Below are 15,484 nucleotides of genomic sequence, written 5' to 3' on the forward strand. Positions count from 1 at the left end.
GATAACTCCCTTTTACCTCTCACGCAACTACAAAGATTAATCGACCACAGAGAAGACTAGATTGAAGGGCCTAGGGCTCTATCAGTAGCAAAAATATGGGTGCCAAACAGAATTAAACCTGCTTAAATCTATTAATCTGAAGTTTTACATTTTCGTGGGTATCTGTATATGAAGATGTAATCAGCAGGGTCGGATTGGTAACGCAGGCACTCGGGCAATGCCCGAGTGGCCGGTGTCCAGTTCCAGCTGTGGGCAGCTTTTTTAGCAGTCTGGGGGGCCAATTTGGGTGGGTTCTGCGTTGTCCGGATACCGCCAGCGGCCCAGTGGGTGCCTGAGTGGCCTTTCTGGAGGCAGATGGTCATCCATTACCTCCCTTTTATCCAGGGCTCGAGTTCGGGTACCACGCGGGTGGACGGCGTCCACCCACTTATTTTACCGGGTGGACCCCATCCCCCCTGCCAAACAGCTGGACTTCACTCTTTGGCCTCTCTGGGACGAGATCGGAGCTCACAGCACGCTGCTCACGCGCTGGCTTCTCAGATGCAGTCGCATCTAAGGGGTGAGCGAGGGGAGGCAATGAGCCTGATGGTGTAAGCCACCTTGTGTGACGTCACTTCCTGTTGTGGAGTCACTTCCGGCGACAGCGTCCCCCCACTTCTTTTTTTAGGACTTGTGCCCTGCTTTTATCAATAGGCAGAGGTGTCACTCCCTTTTTCTTGCTGGCCCGGCCTATTAATGTGGGCATACTGGGGGGAAGGAGGCAGGACGCTTGAGTAGAAATGGACTCACCAGTGTAAACTTAACCGTGCATTTTTGTTGAAACCCCCCTCCTCCCTTTTTTAAATAAAATTCCGCCGAAGCAGTGTTTTGTAGTAAGACAATATGCAAATGTGGGCCACTTTTTTTTGCGTTCCCGGGCTGATTTTTAATCCCAATCCAACCCTGGAGATCAGTGGTACTTTTCCGAGAAATAGAAGCGGAATTTTTGCATTTTGTTTCTGTTGGTTGGTAAATCGCTATCCTTTTACCACACAAATGGTGCATGCTGTGGAGAGGTCGAAGCGGCCGCTGTCACAGACCTGTTGGGCTGCGCTCTTACTACCCAGGGAGAGGGCGGGACACTGACAGGGTTGATGTGTCACTGTTATCTGTCAGGGGCTGGATGGTTTCCAGCTGCCGTCCCTGGGTGGGGGCAGCGGCCGGTGCGGGGGCTGGTGCGCAGCAGCCATCCTGCCTGAGAGGGGAGGGAGCGCAGTGCGCGCGTCGGCCTGCAGGCGTCGCTGCTGAGCCTCCTCCGCCCTCTCCTCCTCCTGCAGGAATCAGTGCAGCTGTTGCCGGAGAGCGGGCGGCGGCAGGCTGCGGATTCCTCCTCCACTCACCCCGAGCTTCATTCTCATCTCTGCCCGGAGCCGAGCGGCCGCCCTCCTGCGAGCTCCCGCGCGCATCCCCCCTCCAGCCGGCCCGGAGACCCACAGGCACGCCAAGGTAAGAGCTGCTCTGGCATCACTCCTGAGGGGGATGGAGGCCAGTTGTGGTGGGAGGGGGCGACCCACGCATCTCGCTGAAGGCCCGAGGTGGTGAGGTTTTCTCGTGTGTTTATTTATTTGTTTGTGTGGCTCGCCCCAGGATCAGGATGGCGAGGACGAGAGCGTGCAAAAATCCACATAGGGACGGAGGCGTAGGGTCCGGTCCCCCACCCCTTGGACGGATTTAGAGGTGGATTAAGAGGAGAGCTGGGGAGGAAGGGCGGGGGTCCCTGTTCTGCACTTTCACAGCCTCCTCCCTCCCTCGAGGGAACTCTGCACTGTTAGCTGCTGCCCTGTCTCCATCATGGCCAAGTGCATTTGTATGCGGCTGAGCACTTGGGGATGTGATATGAGAGTGATGGGAGCGTGGGTGAGTCACGACCCCCACGCACACTCTCGAAGCCCCCCACGCACGCTGCACGGGTTAGCAGGGGGCTGCTGGTGTTGATGCTGCTGGTGAGATCACGGCCCTGGGAGGGATGGAGCGGTGCAGCGCGCCTGGCTGCACACAGGCGTGGTCCTGCTGCAGCCTCCCCCTCCCTCTGCCTGCTGATGCACTCTACTTACACGGGCGCAGCCTGATGGTGGGTGTGGGTGTGTGTCGGGGAGGTGGGGGCGGCGAGGAGACCCCGCAACACGTCGGCGCTCGTATAACACGTCTTGTTGTGAAACAGGTGCCGGCGTGAGAGTCTCAGCTGTGCCGCAGCGGCCTCGTGTGGGGCGAGGAAGGGCACGAGGGGGGCTTTGGGTGGGATGGTGCACAGCAGGTACGAGCAGAGGGGGTTGCGGGCTCGCCCTGCTGTGGGGGGTGCAGGAAATGCCACAGGGCTGGTGATGATGCAGCAACATTGCGCCTGCAGGACCGAGTTTGCCTCCCAGAGGGCATCCTGTCTAGGTGGTGATGCTGGGAAGGTGTGCTGTGGCAGCATGACCGAGCTGATGTCATGCAGTGATGACGAGAGGCCACGGAGATGCGCAGGGCACCCCCATTATGTGGCGGGGCACGGATAGCAGGGGCAGTACCTGTGTTGTCTTTTCTTGGGCCCCTGGTGGGGGTGTTATTGAGGGCGGGTCTGCCTCGTGGGGTCTCTACCTGTACTGCGGGGGATGCTGCTGGCCTGCTTGGGCACCGTGCCAGCTATGCAAGGGTCTGTCAGCCCTGCTGGCGCCCGGCCTCTGCTGCCATGATGCAGGGGGGCGGTGCAGGCCGGCTGGCAGCCCTGCAGCTCTAATGCGGTCAGTTGAGTGCAGCCTGCGGCGGCGCAGCGGCCCTCAGGGAGGGGCCGCGCCAAGACTGGATGGATGTCCATGGGGCTGTGCGGGGACGGCGCCCATTTTGCATGCACTGAGACGTTCACACACCCCTCTCAGGGGAGTGGGCGAGTCCGCGTGTTTACCACTTTTCATCCCAGCACTCGGCAATCGTGATGCGCAGTGTACCCAAATGCTCCCTTTCAAAGTTGTTTTTTTTCTGAACAGTAGTGCTGCCTTTGAAGGAGCTGAGAGGGCGTGATTGCTCGGTGAAGTGTATCTGACGCCAGGCAGTGGGATGCTCCGCTGGCGGGCACAGCTCTGCAGTCTGCCCTTGGAGTGTAGTGTCAGCTGTGCAGAAGTGTCAGCAGGTTTGTGAGACGTTGATGCAGCAACTGCAGTGCACAGCGTGGTGGGAAGAAGCTGTATGTGTCCTGCCATCCCGGGGATGCATGTACTGACCTTAGGGAAACAGCACATCTTGCAGCACTAGTTTTCTGATGTATGATTGGCTCGATAATATCTTTTAAGTTAAAAATCTCTTAAACATAGGTGTCCTCAGCCATTTATGAACTCTGTGCCTTTGCAAGACCATCTGAATTCTGTGCATTTCAGTAATAGAAAGGTGTAATTTACAAACTCAAACCATTTTAGTTCCCAACTCTATTAATTGTTTACAAGAGAGGAGTGCTCACAGGGCTGTGAAGACTGCATGTAGGCGCTATGATTGGCTTTTTTGGGTCTGGTGACAGCGCAACTGTCAGCATAGCTGTTAATACCAAGTCTTTGAAATACAGAGTGGGCATATGCTCCGCCTAGCACGGTGTTTCACTCACTCACCCCATGCTGTTGGCTGTATCATTCCACATTCTACAGAGTGCGTGTATTGGAATGTATGAAGGACTATTTTACATCTCAAAAATACATTGAGTCATCATAATTAAATCTATTTATCTAATAGAATAATTTGTATGTAAAAAAAACAAAAAAAAGTTTTCATTGTAGCATACCTTTTTATGTTTTAGTCCTTGGCTGACAATGCAAGCCAGACCTTTTTACTTTGCCAGTGCTTGTTTTAGGTTTAATGTTGTGAAAATATTTATTTGAACAATTCTTAGTCCGTCAAACGGGTACCTTTCAAATATGAATGACAAAATGCTATTGAAACAACATGTAAGATGCTGTGCACCTGAATGTGTGTCTCTTGTTTAGACTTATCAGGACTTGACTTCCTGGTGTTGTATTGGGCAGCTAAGAGTCCTGGTTATGGACTCTGCTTTTTATGGTACATGGTCACCATTCTTTCTCTTCACTGTTGTGGTTGATATGCCTTAATTTGTCTGTGGGTTGACGTAGGCTGCTAATTTTGGCCCTCCCCAGTATTGTGTGGCAAAGGCGCTCACAATCTCTATTGGTTAGTTTGTTTCATCTCACAGATTTAAGGTGGATGTCAGAATAGCTTATTGGGAGCCGTCCACACTTGTTGACATTGATGCCTCTTCACCTGTCACACCTACAACCCTTGTTAAGTGCTGATGATTTGCCTTAAACTGACTTATTGTTGTGTTTGTTCAACGGATCACCAGCAGTGAGTAACATTCAGAATGGTATTTTGTGTTGAAGGAAGCAAATTGGTTTGCTCCAAAAACGTAACCTCTGGAACTTCCAGTAATGTAACAATTTTCATCCCTTGGAGTTGTGTTCAAACAGAGTTCTGCAACCAAGTCTAGGAGCAAATAGCAAAGGCACCTCGAAAACCTCAGTGAGAAGACTTTTCCAAAGCACCAAACATGAGGCCTTCTCCAACATCTATTCGATAAACCACGCGTTCAGCACTCTACAAGGTGGATCAATACTTCTTTATACTTAATGCACAATTTTAATGAGTTTTCTAAAATATGATGGAAAGTGTGGCATTAGTGCTGTGCATGATATGCAAGAAGGTGCTCATCGGGTGGTGAACAAGATGGCAAGCAAGTGGAATTTCAAAGTTGCACAGCACTCTCCAGAGGAATTACTAATTGGGCGAAAGGCATGTGCTGCAAATTGAGAATTGACCTTTTATCAATAGCGTGGGGTCACTGAGAAATGCATAGTGAGCTAAGGATCTATCCTGAAAATGGGAGAGCTTTTCAAAATGGCTGCCTGTGGATCCCATGGCCAGGAGACCTTAAGAAAGCCATATTTGCAGCTGTGTTTGGCATTTGTTGGGACTTGTGGATGCAGAAATACAACTTGAAACAAAAGCTGGAGGAGTGGTGCAGCCATTTATTTTGTTTGTTGCTTTACAAGGTTTTTAGACCGAATTTTTAAGGAAGATCCCCTGCATTTATGGAACTGCTTTTCGTCCTCCTGTTGAGAGGAACTATGGGGAAAACGCAAACTTGTTATGATCTGTCTTAGCTTTTCTATAAAAACTGGACCGTAAAAAGTCACTGTCAGCAGAAGAAGCTCTTGCTCCATTGAAATCTTCATCTTCTCAGTCAAAACAAGTGTATCCCAAACAATTGGTACCCAAGTGCGCGCTTCTACTGTGAATTGGAGAGATCTTCTGGCCATCACACCTGTTGTGGTCAGACTTTATTACTCTGGACATTTATGTTCTCTGGGTGTTGATATCATTGCTCCTGTCTTTTTAATATAAATCTGATGTTCTTAAATCATTTTATCTTGAAATTCTACTTGTTTGTTATACCTAAAAATCAAAAACCTCTTGGTCGTTCTTTGTTGTTTTGTAATTTGTACTAATGTGTTTTGGGTTTTCAGATAATCATAGTAGGTTGTGACAGAATCAAGGCATGTTTTGAATGTGAGAGAGCCATGGTGAGGTGTGAGGGTTGAATTGTTAGCCTCATGGTGTACTTAGGTTAAAAAAACAACAAAAAAACAAGAATCCCGAACACATTCTCATTCCGAAAAGTTAGCCAAATAGTTCTGGTCTCCATCTTCAAAAATTACCTTTATCCATCCTTTCTTTCCCATTTTGTGTCATCCAGTTCAGATATGTTATCCCCTTGCTTTCCGACCGGAAGTGACCACTGTGGTACATGTGGGGTGTTGCAAGTAACGTTAAAAGTGTGTTGGTTTTGTTATTTTGGGTTGAGGACACTGCTTTTATCTTTTTGTTTTATTTATTTACTTTTTTGGTTACTCTTTCCATGTATTACGGTTCTGGTGGCAATTATTTTGTGCCTTTGATTTTTTTTGTCTTGGAGGTCTTGAATTATTAATAGGTTGTATGAAGAAATTCAAAGTCAGCGGTACGGTTTACAATCTGGTTGATGATTTAATTTATAATAGGGAATTTTGTTTATTTTCACATACCTGCTGATGTCGGGCGGAACTACCAACCATACTTTCAAGGGTAAACACGTTTTGGCTGCACTATGTAAATTCTTTATATTTTTCTGAAAATAAACCAGGCTCTTCTCAAAAGACAGGGTGCCACGCCCTATTTTGGCTGTCTTTGCTTCAGCACTATGTATTTGTGAACGGATCCTAATTTTGGTATTATAAAGGATGGATTGATAGTTCTCACTGCAGAAATGGCGCTGACATGTTATGGAAAACAATATTATAAATGTTTTTGTTAAGAAATTAAGAAAACACAAATTGAAAGTACATTTCATGTCGAGAAAGCAGTGCAGATTGTAGTAGATTTCAAGAAATGAAAGAAAATACAAATTGAAAGTAGATCCATGTTGACAAAACAGTAGGTTCCTTGTTGAGAAAACGGTATAGATTGGCAGAGTTCAAGCAAATGCAGATGTTTGTGTAACATAAATAGCTGGGAGATTTTTTTATTTCTTTATGTAGAAGTTTGTATCTGCTGTGTCAGGAAGAAACTACTGACTTTGAAAGCCTCACCAACAGATTAGGGTGAAACTCTCAAAGAAAAGTAGATTAGGCGACCAACTCTAAAAGAGAAGTTATTCTAAGTTTTTATGGGTTTGATAAAATGGCAATTTGGAGGTACAGAAAGGTAATGCATTCATTGAGGGTTCGGGAAACATTAGTGCCCAGAAGAACTCGAACCCTAATTCGCCACTCCCTTTCTGGGAACAGATGCACTTCTTGAAGGTGACCTAGGCCGCTTCCATCGATATGTCCCATCGCACAAACTCACCTCTCCTTTCAGTGCTGTGCAAGTAAACATCTGAAATGAGCGTTGAGGGGTTGGGCGGAGTGCTACAGTTCAGCCAGGGAAGCTGAGCAGTACCGTGTATACATTTGCAAGAGCAATAGTTTAGAATAAGGTATAATTGATCCTGTTTTATGAATCGCCTGCTGACAGCAGAGGGTTGGCTGAATGGTCCTTTGTGACATCAAGTAGGCCAGAGCCGCACAACTTGGGTCCAGGTGGCTGGATCCATGCTGGGTTTTCAGTATAACCACTACATACATGATCTCCATTTAGATTCACTCTATATACATTTATTCTATGGAAATGCTTTGACAATTTGATATGGATTTGGTCCTCCGGAGTCTATGATGTACACCCCTGAACTAGGTGTAACTGTAGCATAACAGAGTTGCCTCAATTTGTGCAGTGGATAAGTGTCCTGGGACTTACTTGTTGGAATGTTTCTCAATTTCCACCACCTCGCAGCCTACCCAACAACTTCTCAAGACTCGTGCTTCCTTAAATAGCAGGAACCGTGCTCTCCTTCTCTGACACCTTGGGTCATCTCCATCACACCTTCTTCTCGTCCCATCTTGTGCACCACCCGCCTCTCATCTAATGCAACAACAGCTGTAGTGCATGTACTGCTCGACCAAGTGTCCCGATTGTATGTTTTTTTAACCTTTTGGTGGTTGCACTGTTTATAAGTGCTCACGGGTTCTAGAGGAATGGAGATCTGGAGTTAAAGGCTTTTGCTCAGGGCCGCACACTTTGGCGGAGAAGCCCTGTGCGCAGAAGTGTTTGTGATAGGCAAGCCTACTTTTTTTCAGCAGGAACATGGTGGTGAATACCCCTCTGAACCAACTTGTCAGGGGCTATATAGTTATGATACCTCTTCTTTCCACTGCTTTGGTGGCGTTGGATGGCACGACCTGCTGCAGCTAATTGTTCACATGGAATGTGTGACCACTTCAGTCACACTTTGTGCTTGGGCCTTACTTTCACATTGGCCATGCCAGGTCTAAAAGACACTATGCAGTGCTGATCATAATTTGAGAATTGACTGGTGGTGACGTACGTGACGTGGTGCAGTTCTAGTCAATGTAAGAAGCTCAGAGTGACAAACCCGGCATTTGGCTGTTTTTAGGTCCTGTGTAGTAGCAGTTTTACTCTATCTCCGAAAGCAGGACAAGAGAAAATAGACTAATGTCTCCTAGAGAAGATTATGGGATGGAAAAGTGGAAAAATCTTGTGGACTTTCCTTGAAGGATAACCTACACTTTTCAGCCTCGACTTAGAGGTTCTGACCATTTCAGCTGCACGTACAGCCACTTCTCCACCAGCACATTACCTCGTAGCCCCTCAAAGGATGCCCATCCCAATCCCCACACTCTAGGCCCCTTCTCAGACATGCCCAGTCTCAACCCGCCTTTTCCCCCCCTCCCCGCCCAAAAATGTAATTGACGTTATCCAAAACGACCTCCGTTGCAATGTACAGTGATGCCCACTCCTTCACCAAAGATTCTATCGAAATCTGGAACATACCGAGCTCTGAAGGCCTGGGTGTATCATTCCTGTCAGCTCTATTCCACCACCAGCCTGGACTCAGCCGTAGCCATTTCTCCGGGTACCCAGATCACCAGCGGACACCTCAGGATTGGCAGCGGAATTGCTATTATTCACCAAACTAACCTCTCTTGCTCCATTCTGCCCTCCCAAACCAAGGAAAGGCTAAAATATATAATGTTTAAACGTTTTCAGCTCCCCTATCCTTGCAGGCACTCTTATCTACCACTCTCCCACCCCCAGATAATACGTCCGCACTAGATTTACCGAACTTGTTTCCACTCTTGCCATGAAATACAATAACTTCCTGGTTTTCGGTAATGTAAATCAGCATCTTAATGATCGCCAAGACACAGCGGCCTGCCACTTGCTAGCGAACTTTAATACCACTGGCCACACCCAGGCAGTGATAGGCCATACCCACAATGCTGGGCAACTTCTTGACCCCATTTTCGCTAGTGCCAATCTTGTCAGCCTGGAGTAAAATTTTCCTCTGACCTGGGCAGACCACTATATGCCAGGCTTCAGTATTCACTTTCCGCAACCCCCTGCTAACCCCACATCTGCCCTTGCACTGAAGAAACCCATCCATGACTTGTTATACGGAGAACCTCAAGGTTTACAAACAATGCTGCAAGCAGTTGGAGTGTAACTGGAGGCATTACTGCTTAGAACAGGACAGACTTGCTTATAAATCCATACTTGGAGAATAGCACAAAAATCTTCACACTGCCAGACGCACTGCATTTGTTGCCTTCAATGAAGAAAGACTCAATTCAGCTGAGAGAATTTTTACCATTGTAAAAGAATTCTCATCTAAGCCCCTGTGTTCAGACGATTTTGCTTCCGCTGAACTCTGCACCTCTTTAGCGGATTACTTTCTGTCTTAAATCTCCAACATCTACTCTAAATTCGACTCTCAGCCAGCCTTAAATGATCTGCCTTTCCTCTTCCTCTTCTGTCTCGGGTGGGAGGGGTTTCGGGGGCAGCGCTATCTTCTTTTACCTGTCAATTTTCACAGCATATCACTATTATACTCTCCATCAGGTCAAGCTCTCTAATGACCCATGACCATACTTTGTCTTCAGCCTTGTGTATGCCACTCTTGACCCCGCTTTCACTTTATTGTTTACCTACTCTCTTACTTTGGCCACTTTTTCTGTACTCGGACGGAAGCACTCCAGACCCCTTCAGCTCCTGAAGAAATCTTCAGTGGACCTGAAAAACCTGTCCAACTACAGGCCCATGTCTCTATTGCCTTATCCAGCTATGGTTCTAGAGAACTTATCAACAACCAACTTTCTTTGAATCCAACATGCTTTTGGATCCATCCCAGACCAACTTTGATCCACTTTCAGCACAAAAATTGCCCTCATGGCTGCCACTGAAGACATACTCGTTACTTTGGATTGGAGAGCTGCTGCTGCCTTCGTCCAATCGGAAATGTTGTCAGCATTTAACTCAGTGCATTGCTCAAGCCCCTGCATGGCTCCAGCATTTGCCTTGCTGCCGTGGACTGGTTTGACTCCTCTCATCCCATCACGCTCAATACGTCTGTCTGCATTGATCCTGTCCAGTCACACTATACTGGAGTCACATGGGCTCAACGCGACCTTGTTCAATATCTGCGTAGCCCCTCTTGCTGCTATACACAGACCCAAAGGCTTCAAGGTCATCTTGTATACGCCATGATGATACACAGATAATCGTCTCTATTTCAGAAGACCTCCGTACTGCACAATTTAACGTCAATGCTTGCTTCCATGATACCTCAGCTGGATGCAAGATAATTGCTTAAAATTGAATGGAGATGAGATCGGGGTAGTTTTGTTTTGGAGGAACACTGCTCACTGGTCCAGAGACTGGTGCCCCAGCAAACTAGGCCCTGTTCTCTGTCCAACCCCCTCAGCCAGAATCCCGCATATCATAATTGATACCCAACTTTCCATGGCCAATCAGATCTCAACAATAGCAGCCTCCTATTTTTTCGTTTTTTTTAAACTCTGCTAAACATTCGCTGGCTGCTTGTTCACATCCATCCATCACTCACGCTTTCATCAATAGCAGACTGGACTTTGGGAACACACTCTATATTGGCACCTCTGATCATCTAATGAAGAAACTTCAAATAGTGCAGAATGCAGCAGCCATACTGGTTGGTACCAGCTTGAGCCTCCATCTCTATTCAGCTTCAAAATCTCAATTGGCCCCTTGGACATGAATGTGCAGTTTTAAACTTTTATGTCACACCCTCAAAGCCCTCCACAATGTGGGTGCCAGCTAACCCTTTGGTTGTCCTCCCTCTTTCTACCACGCATCCCATTGATCCATTTAGCATTCTCAGTGGCACATCTTTCTCATACAAGACCACGAAACAGCACAACAAACTTCTTAAACTTCTCCTCTTCTGATTACACATACTTCTGCAACACGCTGGTCCATCAAATCTCTACTACAGTACCAGGATACCCTTCCTTGGGTGATATGCGCGCTCTAAAAATCCCCTTAACATAAGCTAACAGGTGACAGGCATGAAAGGCCCAAAAGAGGCCTTTTCATCTCTGTTCCGAGCGCACATGATACAGGTAGCGCCAAAGTAAAAAGATGCAGATCTGTGACTTGGACATTGCGGAAAAAAATAGACGTCCTAAATGGCCTTTATGAGTTCTTCTAAGAGTAAACATATTTAAAAAGTGAAGCACTTAGCTAAGTGTTTATAGTCACTTGTCTGCTACCCAAAGTGGTGTAAATCTATAGAAAAGGTGAGATTTCAGTAAGCAAGGGAGAAGAAACGCTAAGGAAGGCTATGGGGGCTGCCGCCTGTCGTCTTCCAACAAAGCGCAGGGGCACAAATGTGGAGCCCAGTAGAGAAGAACTGCTTGTTATCATGTCATGTGCTACCAGCATGGGTTTCTGCTAGTGTGCGTTGTCAGCCGTGTAGTGTCAACATTTGTGTTGGATTTGTGTTGATTTGTGACTTTCTCCTGCCCTTATTCTGGAGGATGGCTTTGGGTTGAATTAAGGCAGCCTGTATAAGGGAGACATGCTGCAAGGGGTAGATCAGATAGGCTGCAATGCAGTTCCTTGCCAGCTAATTACTACAATTGTCACACACCCTCCAACACCCTCCCCCGTTCGGGAAAACTCCTAAAAATTAGTCAGAGGTCATCGACTTGATGGTTGCAAGGGAGGGCTTTTGTTTAGAGGTCATGACCCGTAGACGTTTGGGTTTGTTTACTCCACACGTAGTGCTATATACAACTTCCAAATAGAAACATGCTTTTTTTTATTGTATGAAATTAGCGTTTGCTTCCAATTTTGGAGAGCATGTCCCGGTCTGCTCAGCCTCCTGCCCACGCGCAGGGGTGGGGGGGGGGGGGGAGGTGCCTGATTAAGCGGCCATTTGCACTCAGGCTGGAATGCAGCAGGAGTGCCGAGCGGTGTGTGTTTGTGTAAACATTAACACGTTATTGGGTGCTGTTGCCACCAAAAGCCACCGCTGCGTGACCAGTTGCTTCCAGGAAGGAAAGGAAAGGCGCATTTCTTGAATCCGGTATTTTTCCACAACAGATGTGTGGCGTCACACCCTTTCACTCCCTGTGTGAATTCGTTAAATAATAGTCCGCGGATGTTCTTGTAAAGTTTTCAAGCGCGTGTCTCGTGTTGATGCAAAGTTCAGGACCCTCGTGGCATCTGGTAACCATGTGGGAGCAGGGGAAGGGTTCTCGCTGTGAGATGATTCTCTCTGTGTTGGTTCAGGCAGCTGGGGTGGTCCTAAAAACCAAACCTCACTTCAAATTAAGTGGGTTGTGGCGGGAAGGGGGTTGGGGGCGAGAAATCGCGTTTAAAGGGACCAAAGATCTGGAATTCCGTCGAAATCCCTTTCCTCCCCTGTCTCCTGTGGTTGAAATCGGATCTGACGGCCCGACTGATTAGGCGCCCTATTGATTTAGCGATATAATTGTAGGCTGGATGTTTTTAAGGGTCTGAGAAACTTTTCATGTTGTGTTTTTTCCCGGCGTACATTTAAGCGAGATCCTATGTTACTTGTTTGAGAAGAATTGTGCCCATCACAAATAACATTCATATTTTTAAATAATTTTATAATTTAGGACTGGGAGCGCGTGCTCTTTTCCCAGTTAACTGAAACCACGCTTTCTGCCTGCTGGTGCTGTTTAACCAGTTTATGGTGAATCTACAGCAATTTTGTAGATTAGTCGTTAAAGAAACATTATATAATGCGAGGAAAGCTAAAACAACACTCACAGCCACCACAGGGGGCGTGATCTCGGTCTCCTGAAGACGTTGCCCCTCAGCTGGTCTTCGAAGTCTGCTCTGTCTCTGGGTGGACTGGTTTCTGATGGGAAACATAATTTACAACGAAGTCTTTTCCACGCATGACGTTATCAACGATCCACTTACCCCGCAAACGTCTCTTCAACGCGGGTGCCTTCCACGACCGTCTTTACCACGCAAGTGGTATTCCTTTTGGTCGTCCTGCTTGTAAGTTCTGCGTGGCCTTGGGGGGTTGGGGGGGTCTCCCCCCCCATAAAAAAATAAAAAATAAAACGAGCAGGCTACATACATTAAAAAAACGCACTACAGTGTCATTTAAAAGTAAAAGAAAAGAGCCGCACCAAAGACGTGGCGTGTACGTCATAATTGTAGTCCTTTTTTAGTTTTGGTAGACGTGTTTTGACGCATATTTCCATGGTGGATGGAAGTAAGAGCTGCTGAACGTAACGTTTTTTAAATGCGATGTTAGAACTTGCGTTCTAAAAAGCTGCGTGGTAAAGCCACTTGCGAAGTAAAATTCGTGTGGTAATGCCATGCGGAGTATTTGTATTCGTGGTAAAGTCATATATTCGTTTCTGATCCCATACAAATTTTCCATCTCTGGCTAGTGGATGCTTTGGGACTAAAATGGTGCTGCTCACAGGACCACAGCATTATTGGGCTCATTATACAGACCCTCCAGGATATCGCGATTTCGCGATTTGCAAAAAAATCGCGAAATCTGCACTTTTGTGAAAATGCCGCGATTTTTACTAAAGTGCCCGCGAAATCGGCACTTTTGTAGAATCGCGGCATTTTTACAAAAGCTAATGATATCCTGGGGGGTCTGAGCAGTGGCTGTCAACAGGTAAAACGGGACAGTAAAACGGGACAGCCAATTGGAAAGCTAGTTTTCCATAACTGACAGCGAAAAGGACCAATCTAAAGGCTTGGCAGCCAGGCAGCCTCGGTGAAAGCTGCAATTGGTTAGAAAGAGAAAGCTGTGTCCAGGAAGTGCGACACAGTCGCCTAGTAATTACCCTTAGTTGACCCGGCAGCTGCCAATTCTTCCCTGTGCTAATTTTCACACAGTAGGGGCGTAGGAGATGACAAGGGTGAGAGAGGTCAGTGGGAACTGCTTTGAGGGAGCGGGCGCGCACAGAGTGTGGAAGAAGCAGTCACCAGGTTCAACATGCCTTAGTGTGACTGGCTGTACGGAAAGAGGAGCCCCGTGTAAACCGAGGCATTTGTTTATATATTCCACGCTATGAACGTTAGAGTCCGATCCAGGAAGTGTTTGGTAAAATCTGGGTGTTGTTTTGATTTGGGTGGGCGTGTGTGTGGTGACCCTATGTGGAACAAGGGTTTGGCCTGCTGATAAATCATGGGATTAAGCAGCTTGTATCATAGAACGTGCGGAAGCATGTTATGTACAGCAAAGTGCGGTCCTGTTAACAAAACACCGAATTAAAAAACATTTCTGTTCCATGTAGTAATCCTTCGCTTCTGATTGTTCGGGCCTGGCCACTAATGTTAGTTAGCGTGCCCTCTTTCTACTTCCATGTGCTGGTAGATGTGTTGCATATTACGATGCCTGTTACATTCCTTGTTAGTGTTATTAACTTATCTTGGACGATTTCTATTTAGCAAGTCACCAATCTCCATTATCTTTTTATCTATGCCTTTACAGTTATTATATTTTTATCTCGTGATTCTCTCCAATTTAACATATTCTATGGTCATTGGTGGCACCCTATTTTGGAGATTGGAAGAAGCAATCACGGTGCCAGCTGACTGTCACAGCTCCCACTCCATAACACAGCATTCTTGAGGCCCTACGTGTTCCAAAACGAGCCAGATTTGCACCAAAAAACAAATTTCTCTGTCTTTACAATTTCATTTTAAATGCAGCATCTGTTACGTTATGTGTATTTGTATAGCGCACATATCTCCCGGAGGGTACCCTGAAGCTGAAACAGTAGCTGTGTGGGCTGAACCAGGGTCGGTGCTAGGCGAAGAGCCAGATCTTCAATTTCTTGCAGAATTCTGAGGAGGCGGGTCTGATGTGCAGAGCAGGTTGTTCCAGGCTTTAGGAGCGAGGTAGGAGAAGGTACGACTTCAGGATCTGGTTCTGTGTATGTGGAGTGTGATTGCAAGTAGAAGTCCAGCTGAACTTAAGTGTTTGGTTGGTTGTGGAAGTTTATGCAGTTTTTGAGGTAGATGGGGCCAATGTTGTGTAAGTTTTGTATGTGTGCATGAGGAGTTTGAAGAGTGCTGTTTTGTGAATTAGGAGCAGTGGAGCTCTTTTAGGTGTGGGATTTTGTGAATGCAGGGATGGAGGTTCAGAGTGCGCCTGACCACTGATTTTTGTATGATCTTAAGTCTTCCGGCCAGTTCTTCCGGCCAGTTGAGTGTGAATTCCAGTATAGAGTGTGTTGCAGTAGTGCACCGTCGCTGGTCTTGAGGAAGAGCTGAGGGCGGAAATGATTGTTGAGTGATGAACCTCCAAACTCCAGCATCTCCCCCTGAAGAAACTCCATGCCATTCTATCGCTGGGCAAACCTTCCAACGTCATAAGCCGGACCAGTTTCTGCCGTCCTCCCGTGAATGATGCTGGTAGCTCCTGGTGGGACGACGGTCCTAGCCCCCCCCCCCGCCCACGCAACGCGGGACGCCTGTAACGCTGTTTTGCTGCCCTGGGCTGCTGACGGGCAGTCTTTTGCTTTTCGAGGGAAACAAAGTG

At 47.1% G+C, this 15,484-nt stretch overlaps 1 protein-coding gene across 1 annotated transcript in view; it reads left to right on the top strand.

Moving 5' to 3' along the window:
- Positions 1 to 1,249: 1,249 nt before the first annotated feature.
- SPTBN1 (spectrin beta, non-erythrocytic 1) overlaps positions 1,250 to 15,484 on the top strand; it is a 503,123-nt gene continuing 488,888 nt past the window's right edge. The window contains exon 1 of the mRNA XM_078649481.1: positions 1,250 to 1,485. The gene's annotated coding sequence lies outside the window, so the exon portion shown is untranslated. The remainder of the gene's footprint in view (positions 1,486 to 15,484) is intronic.

This window comes from Lissotriton helveticus, chromosome 6 (genome assembly GCF_964261635.1).
Source record: "Lissotriton helveticus chromosome 6, aLisHel1.1, whole genome shotgun sequence".
NCBI lineage: Eukaryota > Metazoa > Chordata > Amphibia > Caudata > Salamandridae > Lissotriton > Lissotriton helveticus.